At 37.3% G+C, this 11,461-nt stretch overlaps 1 non-coding gene across 1 annotated transcript; it reads left to right on the forward strand.

The window, feature by feature from the left end:
- The first annotated feature begins 7,241 nt into the window (after window positions 1-7,241).
- LOC116082891 lies at window positions 7,242-7,382 on the forward strand. The gene has a single exon (XR_004115508.1). It is a non-coding gene; the product is annotated as a small nucleolar RNA SNORA21 (small nucleolar RNA).
- Window positions 7,383-11,461: the final 4,079 nt, after the last annotated feature.

Raw genomic sequence — 11,461 nt, forward strand, 5'->3', positions numbered from 1 at the left:
AAAATACAGTTTTAAGTTATCATACTAGGTACCACACTGAAGACTGGTAAGGACCAAGTTTGCATTATTTAAGAATCTAATACATGAAATATAGTAAACATATTAACATATTATTAAATATTTATGTCTTATAGAGATGTCCAAATCTGACACTTCAATATGTTAATTAGCAAAAATCACAAAATAGAACTCAGAAAAGAAGTGAAAGCCTGAAGCTCAAGGTTTTACAGTCAGGCTTAGTCATATTCAAATCAATGGAAATGTTTAATACTTTGATAAAATACCACATTAAGGTTCCGAATTAGTAAAAGTATGTGTGTGCATGACAGAGAGATAGAGAGAGACAGAGAGACTGAGACAGAGACAGAGAGACAGAGAGAGACAGAGACAGAGAGACAGAGAGAGACAGAGAGAGAGAGAGAGAGAGAGAGACAGAGACAGAGACAGAGACAGAGACAGAGAGAGAGAACTAACCATCTGTGGGTACAGGGTAAGATGATAGTAAGGAAAGAAAACATTTGAAAAGCAGTTTGGTAAAACCTGACCAAAAGTATGGTCACAAAATGTCAGCAGTTTTTCTATTAGAATTCCCACTTCTGTGAATTTATTCAATAAAGTAATTCCAAAGGGATGAAGAATATGTAAGATGCAAAAGGTACCTATGACAATCTCACTTATAAGAGCAAAATGTATAATGTAAATCCTTTGCAAATTTAAACACCCAGGAAGTTTTAACAATGTGTGTGTGTGTGTGTGTGTGTGCTATCTTTATATCAAATTGCTTATAAGACAGTCAGAAAATGAGCATCCACAAAGTGAGTTCTTTCTACAACTAAAGTACAACTAAAGTATTTGTTGAAGCCCTACTCAGCTTTCTGTGCTAAGGAAATGTTTCTGAATTAAGACTTAGGACAAGGGTTGTGGTACATGCTTTTAATCTCCAGCATTCAGGATACTTCTGTAAGATACCCTGAGTTTAAGACAGAGTAGATGTATAGTGAGTTGCAGGCTGATCTGTGCTACATAACAAGATGTTGTCTAACACAAAACACAACAAAAGCCATTATCAACTTCACAGTAAAAACACACACATATATATGAATATGAATATGAACATTTAATATATAGTATTATATATACTGATTAATATATATTAATTAACTTGTTGATTAATATGTTATATATAATATTAATTTCTCAATTAATATGATTAATATATATATAAAACCAAACATAAACAAAATAAAAATAATGTTCTAAAAGACATTGCCTTCTACTTAAGATGCAGAAAGTTGATCCTGGAAGTACCAAAATTTAGTACAAAATAGCCTCAAGTTCACAACTTAAAATTATAAAATCCCTGAGATTCACAGCCGTATGGGAATTCACAGTATCACTGGACTTTGTTAACAGACTATGAAGTATGAGCTTCACAGTGATGAGTGATAGAGACTCAAAAGCAACAATAGTAAAATACAAACACAAATGCACATATATATTCATGGGAAGCAGGGACCAGATAAACTCTCTCATAGATATGGCCTTAAGAGAGAGAGAGATGTAAAGCCCTACCAGGATACTACATTCACCTTTCATAAGTAGAATGCAAGCCTTCTACTTATGAAGAAAGGACAGAAAGCAATGTTAGCTTTAGATGAATGGCAAAAGTCTACTTTATCTAGAGTCAAATTACTGAGAATAGAGGTTGCTGATAGGTCATCTATAACAAATTCCCTCATCAAATGCTTACAGAACATTTCAGAAGAGGAGGCAGAAAAAACAAAGAGCAAGGGGATGGGAGAAGAGCCATGAAAAGCTGTCCTCTAGACAAGAAGTGGCTGTAGAATGTCTCAACTCACTGCATCTATAGTTGTTTGCTCAAGACCTTCATATGATTTGTCCAGTAAAAACTCTGGCATCGATGCTGGCCTCATTGGAAAGTAAAGCCAAAGATCACCCCAAAGTGACTTTTCAAAAATGAAATGCTGAGGTGAGGATAACACAACATCTGTCCCAACACCTGGAGTAACTGATCCAGCAGGACCCAGGCACACAGGAACTCTGTCAGTCCAGTGGCACGGGTTGCTTCCAATCTGTCTGTGCCAGTGCTCTGAGCATACCTTGGGCTGAAATTTTGCAAACAGTCCCACAACAGCCATGGGAAACTCCATTCCTAGGAGCTCTAAGAGGCTAGGATCACAGGATCCCAGAATCACAGGATCACAGAGACAGCTCTACTCTGAGGAGTTCTGACACAACCAGGATCACAGGAAGGACAGGCCGGGTAGCACAAGAGATAACCAGATGGTGGGAGGCAAATGTAAGACCATAAGCAGCAGAAACCAAGGTTACTTGACATCATCAGAACCCAATTCTCCCACCATAACAAGTCCTGGATACACCTTCTCACTAGAAAATCAAACTTCGGATCTAAAACCACTTCTCGTGATGGTGATAGAGGACAATAAGAAGGATATAAATAACTCCCTTAAATAAATACAGGAGACCATAGGTAAAGAGCTAGAAGCCATTAAAGAGGAAACACAAAAATCCCTTAAAGAATTAGAGGAAAACACAATCAAACAGGTGAAGGAAATGAACAAAACCATCAAGGATCTAAAATTGGAAATATAAACAATAAAGAAATGAAAAACGGGCTCTGACACACCCAGGATCAGAGATGAGCATGAACCAACAGCTGTCCCAACACTGGGAGTAACTGGGACCAGCAGGACCAGGCACACAGGAACTCTGTCAGCCCAGTGACTTGGGTTCCTTCCAGTCTGTCTGGGCAGGGGTCCAGAGCAGACTTTGGGCACAAGCTCCACAGCCAGTCCCACAACACCCAGAGGAAGCTCCACTCCCAGGCGCTCTGACATACCCAGGATCAGAGGTGAGCAGGAACCAACATCTGTCCCAACACTGGGAGTAACTGGGAAGTGGGACCAGGCACACAGGAACTCCCCCAGCACAGTGACTTGGGTTCCTTCCAGTCTGTCTGGGTTAGTGTTCTGAGCAGAACTTGGGCACAAGCTCTGCAGCCAGACCCACAACACACAGAGAAAGCTACACTCCCAGGTGATCTAACAAGCCCAGGATCTCAGGATCCCAGAATCACAGGATCGCAGAGACAGCTTGACTCTGAGGAGTTCTCACACAACCAGGATCATAAGAAAGACAGGCTCCAGTCATATTTAGCAAGGGCAGGTAGCACTAGAGTTAACCAGATGGCCGGGGGCAAGCATAAGAAAATAAACAACACAAACCAAGGTCACTTGCCATCATCAGAACTCAATCCTCCCACCTAGCAAGTCCTGGCCACACCTTCACACCGGAAATGCAAGATTCAGATATAAAATCACTTATCATGATGATGATACAGGACCTTAAGAAAGACATAAATAGCACCCTCAAAGAAATACAGGAGAACACAGGTAAATAGCTAGAAGCCCTTAAAAAAGAAACACAAAAATCCCTTAAAGAACTACAGGAAAACACAATCAAACAGGTGAAGGAAATGAGCAAAACCATCCAAAATCTAAAAATGGAAAAAGAAACAATAAAGAAATCAGAAAGAGAGACAACCCTAGAGATACAAACCTAGGAAAGAAATCAGGAGCCATAGATGCAAGCATCACCAACAGAATGCAAGAGATAGAAGAGAGAATCTCAGAGGCAGAAGATACCTTAGAAAACATTGACACAACAGTCATAGAAAATGCAAAAAGCAAAAAGCTCCTAACCCAAAACATCCAGGAAATTCAGGACACACTGAGAAGACCAAGCCTAAGGATAATAGATATAGAAGAGAGTGAAGACTCTCAATGTAATGGGCCAGTAAATATCTTCAACAAAATTATAGAAGAAAACTTCCCTAACCTAAAGAAAGAGATGCCCATGAACATACAAGAAGCCTACAGAACTCCAAATAGACTGGACTAGAAAAGAAATTCCTCTTGTCACATAATAATCAAAACACCAAATGTACTAAACAAGGAAAGACTTTTAAAAGCAATAAGGAAAAAAAGGCAACTAACATATAAAGGCAGGTCTATCAGAATTACACCAGACTTCTCACCAGAGACTATGAAAGCTAGAAGATCCTGGGCAGATGTTGTACAGACCCTACAAGAACATAAATGCCAGCCCAGACTACTATACCCAGCAAAACTCTCAATTACCATAGATGGAGAAAACAAGATATTCCATGACAAAACAAAATTTACACAATATCTTTCTGCAAATCCAGCCCTACAAAGGATAATAGATGGAAAACATCAACATAAGGAGCAAAACTACACCCTAGAAGAAGCAAGAAGGCAATCTTTCAATAAATCCACACAAACCTAATTCCATCTCTTACAACAAAAACAACAGGAAGTGACAATTACTTTTTCTTAATATATTAATTTGAAAATTAATATTACCAACATATCCTAATTGATTGAAATCCAGTAATATGAAGAATTGGAAATTTGTTGATTGTCATCCAATGATCTTTCTAATTTGGTAATTGGAGAAATAGGTCCAACATAGTACAATCTATATACACTGTCAGCTTGTTTGTTTGTCACAGTGTCTGGCTGCGTACAACATAAGGGTCTTAAAATCTTGCTTCTCCTATCTCAGCCTCTTTATTAGTAGTATTGTTTGTTTCATGTTTTTATACTATACTTTGTTTTTCACAACAGCTTATATATTTCAAAAGTATTTATATACTCAAAAGAAACATAGACGATTAACTAGGGAGGTTGCTTGTAAGAGAACAACAAAGTGAGACTGAATGCTTTGCTTGACATTTGTAACTCTTGTATCAAGTTTGAAGAAGAGGACTTTATAGGTTATTCTTTCTCTGAGATGAATGCTTTTCCAAATTATCACATAGAATGAACCAAATTCCTACCCTCACTTAATTTCTGTGCCACCCTCCAAGCAGAACCATTGTTCATTGAAACAGTTGGTGAATGACTTTATGGATAGACCATCTTAATACCTACACCATTTCTTAAATGAATGTAACCTGTTCTCTGTGGACTGAAAATGAAGTCACTCACTCAAGTCAATTAGCTTTGACCATAGCAGGAAATCTGTATCCAAAAATCAAGCCTACAATTCATTTCTTGGTGCAGAAGAACTATCAACTTTCAGCTTAGCTACGATGGAGGTAAAATCCTTTGGTGATGTGAGGGTCATTGAAATACAGCCTTATAACAATGAAACCCAATGTCTAAAAATTGTTCTTATTTTGGGCTTCTAGCACAGTAAGAGCCAAGATTTTAAACTCTACTAAATACAAAAAAAACAAAAAGACTTTATATATTCATGTTCATTTAAGAAAATACAAGTAGTAATGTATTATTTTTAAGTATACAGCTAATATGTTTGCAGTTATTTAAAATTTATATTCAGAAAAATGTATTTTCACTATTGCTGTAGATGAGCATCTATATAAGACTGTTAAATCGATTGTTGTTTTATATCAAACAACCTAAAAAAAAGAAATCAAAAAGGGAGACAACCCTGGAGTTAGAAAACCTAGGGAAGAGAACAGGAGTCATAGATGCAAGCATCACCAACAGAATACAAGAGATAGAAGAGAGAATCTCAGGGGCAGAAGACACCATAGAAAACATTGACACAACAGTCAAAGAAAATGCAGAAAGCAAAAAGCTCCTAACCCAAAACATCCAGGAAACCCAGGACACAATGAGAAGACCAAACCTAAGGATAATAGATATAGAAGAGAGTGAAGATTCCCAACTTAAAGGGCCAATAAGTATCTTCAACAAAATTATAGATGAAAACTTCCCTAACCTAAAGAAAGAGATGCCCAGGAACATGCAAGAAGCTTACAGAACTCCAAATAGAGTGAACCAGAAAACAAAATCTTCCCATCACATAATAATCAAAACACCAAATGCATTAAACAAATAAAGAATATTAAAAGCAGTAAGGGAAAATGGTCAAGTAACATATAAAGGCAGGCCTATCAGAATTACACCAGACTTCTCACCAGAGACTATGAAAGCTAGAAGATCCTGGGCAGATATCATGCAGACCTTAAGAACACAAATGCCAGCCCAGGCTACTATACCCAGCAAAACTCTCAATTACATGACAAAATGAAATTTACACAGTATCTTTCCACAAATCCAGCTCTACAAAGGATAATAGTTGGAAAACACCAACATAAGGAGCAAAACTGCACCTTAGAAGAAGCAAGAACGTAATCTTTCAACGAACCCACACAAACCTAATTCCACTTCTAACAACAAAAATAACAACAGGAAATAACAATCACTTTTTCATAATATCTTAATATGAAAGTTAATATTATCAACATATCCTAATTGATTGAAATCCAAATATATGAGGAATTAGAAAATTGTTGGCTGTCATCCAGTGGTCTCTTTAATATGATAATTGGAGAAATAGGTCCAATATTGTACAATCCCTATACACTTTCTGCTTGTTTGTACATGACAGTGTCTTGCTGTGTACCACATAACAGTCTTGCAATCAGGCTTCTCCTATCTAAGCCTCTCTATCAGTAGGATTGTTTATTTGGTGTTTTTACACTATACTGTGTTTTTCACAACAGCTTACATATTTCAAATGTATTTATACATCCAAAAAAACCGTAGACAATTAACTTGGGAGGTGGCTTGTAAGAAAACAACAGTGAGACTGAATGCTTTGTTTGATGTTTGTAACTATTGTATCAAGTTTGAAGACAATGACTTCATAAGTTACTCTTTCTCTGAGATGAATACTTTTCAAAATCATCACAGCCAATGAACCCAATTCTTACCCCCACCTAATGTCTGTGCCACCCTCCAAGCAGAACCATTGTTCATTGAAACAGTTGGTGAATGATTTTATGGATAGACCATCTTAATTCCTACACCATTTCTTAAATGAATACAATACTGTTCTCTGTGGGCTGAGAATGAAGACAATATATCAAGTCAAATAACTTTGATCATAGCAGGAAATCTGTATCCAAAACCATGTGTACAATTCATTCCTTGGCGCAGCAGAACTGTCAACTCTTTGCTTAGCTATGATAGAGGTAAAATCCTTTGATGATGTGAGGGTCATTGAAGTACAGCCTTATTACAATGAACTCCAATATCTAAAAATTGTTCTTATTTTGGGCTTGTACCACAGTAAGAGCCAAGATTTTAAGCTCTACTAAAAACAAAACAAACAAACAAACAAAAAGACTTTATGTATTTTCATTCATTTAAGAAAATACTACTCAGTGAGCCTTTTGTTAGTGACCCACTGAGCTGTCAAGAAGGGGAAGAGTGAAAAACACCACTTTTGGGTGAAGTGGCAATGTGTTGTGTTGTTTAACTTCAATCGGTGTTGTGACAAGATGAAAAAAAATGAAAAAAAAATGAAAAAAATGAGTAAAAAAAGGAAAAAAAAAGAAAATACTAGTAGTGATATATTATTTTAAAATATACAGTTAATATATTTGGAGTTATTTAAAATTTATATTGAGAAAAATGTATGTATTTTCAATATTGCTGTAGACAAGCATCTACATAAGACTGTTCAATTGATTGTTGTTCTATATCAAATAATTTTTTATAATACTCATTTTTATTGTTACAATATTTTATAAATTTTAATGAATATGACAAATTAAAAAAAACTAAAGGTATTGCAGGTATTGAAAAAAAAGAAATACTGAGTACAAATTAAGATACTTTCATGTTTGATTGATAAAAATAAATATGTCCGCTTACAATGTCACACAGCTCAATGCCTCCTCCCCCAAAAGTCATGTTTGCTGCAGCCATTTTCCCTTTTAAAAGAAATGTTTTCTGCCCTTCAGATGTCTCCTGGCTAGATAATTTGTTTGAGAAGGTTTATAGTGCCTGGTCACTGCTGATTATTCCTGATAAAATTCAAGTCTGTTATTATCTTCTTTATTACAACAACATTGCTGACATTATTATCCTGAGTTAGGTCATGTGTCACATCACAGCTCTTCTGAATGTGTTGCAGGTTCAACTTGAGATTTTAGGTAAGTTGACAATGGAATAACAGCCTTTTTAAAATAATTATTCTGAGTACTGTGGTTTTCTCCAAAGGTGCCAAGTGTCTCTCTCACTTCTGGAACATTCAAAACACATTCTTCTTTCTACTTGCCTTACTCCATCTTATCTGTCTTGGCTGATGAGCTTTTCATAGTCCTTATAATTTTGATAAGGCAATACCCTCTATAAATATGCACTTTTTTCTTGATTTGTGATACTTGTAGCATCTGTGTCCGATGAACAACATTTCTGGGCTGCTTTGTCTGTGATCTTTATGGTAAAAACCAATGATAGTCCATTAAAGTTACTCAGGTCCTAACCCCAAGAAACTGTGACTTATACTACTTCTGTGTCAATGAGGTTTCGTGATAGGGTCACACCAGTGATCTAAAGATGGTAATGTTACCGTGCATTTAGCCACAGGGACATTATAAGGGTAAGAGAGAGTCCGGGAAAGGAGATATCATTTGAAATGCAAATAAAGAAAATATCTAATAAAAACAAAACTTAAGGAAACAGGGTACAGGTTTGAAGATAAGGCAAGGGGCTCTGCTGTGAAACACAGAATGCAAGCAGGATATAGAAGCCAAAAACAGCAAAAAGTCAGATCCCCCTTAGAGTTCCAGAAGGAACACAGCTCCTGTAGTACCCTGGTTTTAGTCCTGTAACCTTCAATTCAGACCTCTGACCTCCAGAGCTAAAGACATTGAATCTGCGTTGTTCTGAGCCAAGTGTATATCATATATTGTCACAGCCACCTGAAAAGACTAAAAGAATCACCAGAAGGCTGTCAAAATCTTAGTGCAGTTTTCTACCCTATAAATATGCCAGTTTGTTCATAATTATTATTAGTGCTGGGTAAAACAAGGGCATAATGAATTAACTGTGGGCAATAAATAAATAATAAGCAGATAGATAGATAAATAAATAAGTCAATCCACTGAACAACTCTTAGAAGTTAACTTCATCAGAGTTGGGTGATGAAGACAGAAGGGCAGAATTGATGTTGAAACCTGAATCATAGTTTTAGCTCTGGCACCTGCAAGGGGATGAAGATTTCGTGTCTGGGATTCAATTTCTTTACCTACAAAAAGGGATCAGCATAGTCTTTGGTCCCTAAGGTACCTTTGAGCCATAAAACTCTGTGACCAGATGCCAAGACATTTTAGGAAGGCATGCCTGACCGGGTGGGAGGTTGGACTGATGACCTCAGAGGTTGATTTCAGCTCAAAGACTCTATGACGAACACAGCAGGATGCATCTTGTGCAGAAAGAAACCCTAAGACAACTGATTTCTTTTTTTCAGCGTCTCCCACAGGGAAGGGAAGTCCTCCATGAGCAAACAAAGGCACCAGTAGCTTTGGGTCAAGCCCCACTTCAGACTCCGGCCAAAGGCAACAAGAATGCCGCAAAGCACATCAAAGGGTAGAATCTGGCTGTGGAACAAGAAGACGGATGGAAGGGAAGTCATGATCTGCAGTAAAACAAATAAATAACCTTTAAAATCACATCTGCAGACGGTCTAACATCCTTAAATGCTTTCCAATAAGCTGTACTGGTAGCTTGCCACAAAGCCTGTCTGGAAGGCTTCATAACAGATGGAAGCAAGACTTGTGACCCAGCTTTGACACTGCGGCTGACCAATTTTGTGACCTTGGGCTCTTCATTTCACCTTGCTGGCCTCTGAGTTCACCTTTTCCAAGAGGGAACCAAACTAGATGATTTCCTCCTCCCCTTTGACCTCAAAAATCTTACTACTCCCCCTTCCTACTCCCAAGCATTGATCACAAATGCAAAAAAAAAAAAAAAAAATCTGATTCTGCATCTACTTTTATTTTAACCAAGAAGTCATTTGTAGGACTTTTTCCAGGAACCCAAATTAAATATAAATCCTAGGATTTGAAGGAGGAAAGGGATGGAAGGTCGGAAATACAGTATTATAAAAGTTTCCCTTTCTCTCTCTCTCTCTTAGAACCATTTACTTATCATCTGCCTTTGTTGATAAAATGACTTAAAATCGAAGGTGACCACTGCCTTTCTAAATGACTGAGGTCATCCAAGTTGTGATGTCAAGAGTGAGGTGCAAGCTGTTGCTGCCTGGGGTGGAACAGTTTCAAGCTTCAGCTTCCCAGGCATGAAACCCCAGGCCCAAAAATAAGGCTGAGAACTCTTAATCTTCCTCTGTCTTCAGCTTTGTGTGAAGTGGTGTTATCCAGCAAAATGGAGCCCCTGAATTAGGTCCCAGATTTCTTATTTTAGGGCAAGTCTTAAAATAGTCTTCCCATTGTATTTATGATGTACCTTCTCTTACCTAAACCAAGTAGCCAAAGCAAGAAGTTTTCAAGTTTTGAGAAAGGACCAAACAAAAGAAATCAAAAATGAGGAAGAAACAGGTTTACACTTGCCAGATTCCAAGAAATGTTCTGAGTTAGAACTCCAACAGGTTTGCAATTTAACCACAACCAGGCTTCCACTCGTTCATAGTTGATCCCTCTCATTACCAAGACCCAAGGATATATTAATCAGCAAAAAATAGGGTAACCATAAAGACAATAAAATGTGTTTGGACAGCTAATTATAAATACTTTATGTATTTGTGGAGTGTCCTACCTAAGTAGCATTCCCCAAAGGATGTGATATTTAGGCTGTAATAAACTGTTCTTGTGGGACATGTATGAAGTGTTAACTGCCCATGCATCTCTAGTCACAGAATCTAATATAGTTAAGGACTCCTATGAAGCTTGAAATGGTGCGAGTGAATGTTCAGTACCTTTCCTCTATAATCTTCCCACTTTCTTTGGATTGGCTTTTTGTTTTTTAGTCTAATCTAAAGCGAATAGTCCATACTCTAAGTCCTGTTCAATGTCTCCTCCTCACCTTTACTAAGCATCGCTTCCCTTAACTTAGCTAACCTACCCTCATTTCCAAACAAGCTTTATGCTTCTTCAAGTTCCTCTAACCCCTCAGTCCTGACCCTCATAAAGCATCCATAAACTGAGCATCTTATTAGTCCCCACTCCTGTATCACAACAATGCTTCACCCGCCCTGCACTGCGACACTTCTCCCCCATCTCTCATTGATAGTTTTCTCAGCCTATTTTGGATCCTCTACTCTGTAAAATGGGTTTCCAAGCTCAAGACTCATTTCGGTCTGCTTTTCTTACGTGAATATAACCATTGAGCAGTTTTGTCTCATGATTCTTTCTATATGTTTCCTTATGCTTTTATTTCCTTCTAGTAAGTTACTTTATTTCAGGAAAAAGACTGTGAGCTGAATCAAAGAAATATATTTATAGGATACTAAACAATACATGTAATATGCAGATGTGGCCAAATGTTTGATTATTTAAATGAATGACAGCTTTACAAAGACTATTTAAGAATTGTAGTTTTTTTCACAAATTTGCTTT

The sequence above is a fragment of the Mastomys coucha genome, unplaced genomic scaffold, assembly GCF_008632895.1.
Source record: "Mastomys coucha isolate ucsf_1 unplaced genomic scaffold, UCSF_Mcou_1 pScaffold7, whole genome shotgun sequence".
In the NCBI taxonomy this organism is placed as follows: domain Eukaryota; kingdom Metazoa; phylum Chordata; class Mammalia; order Rodentia; family Muridae; genus Mastomys; species Mastomys coucha.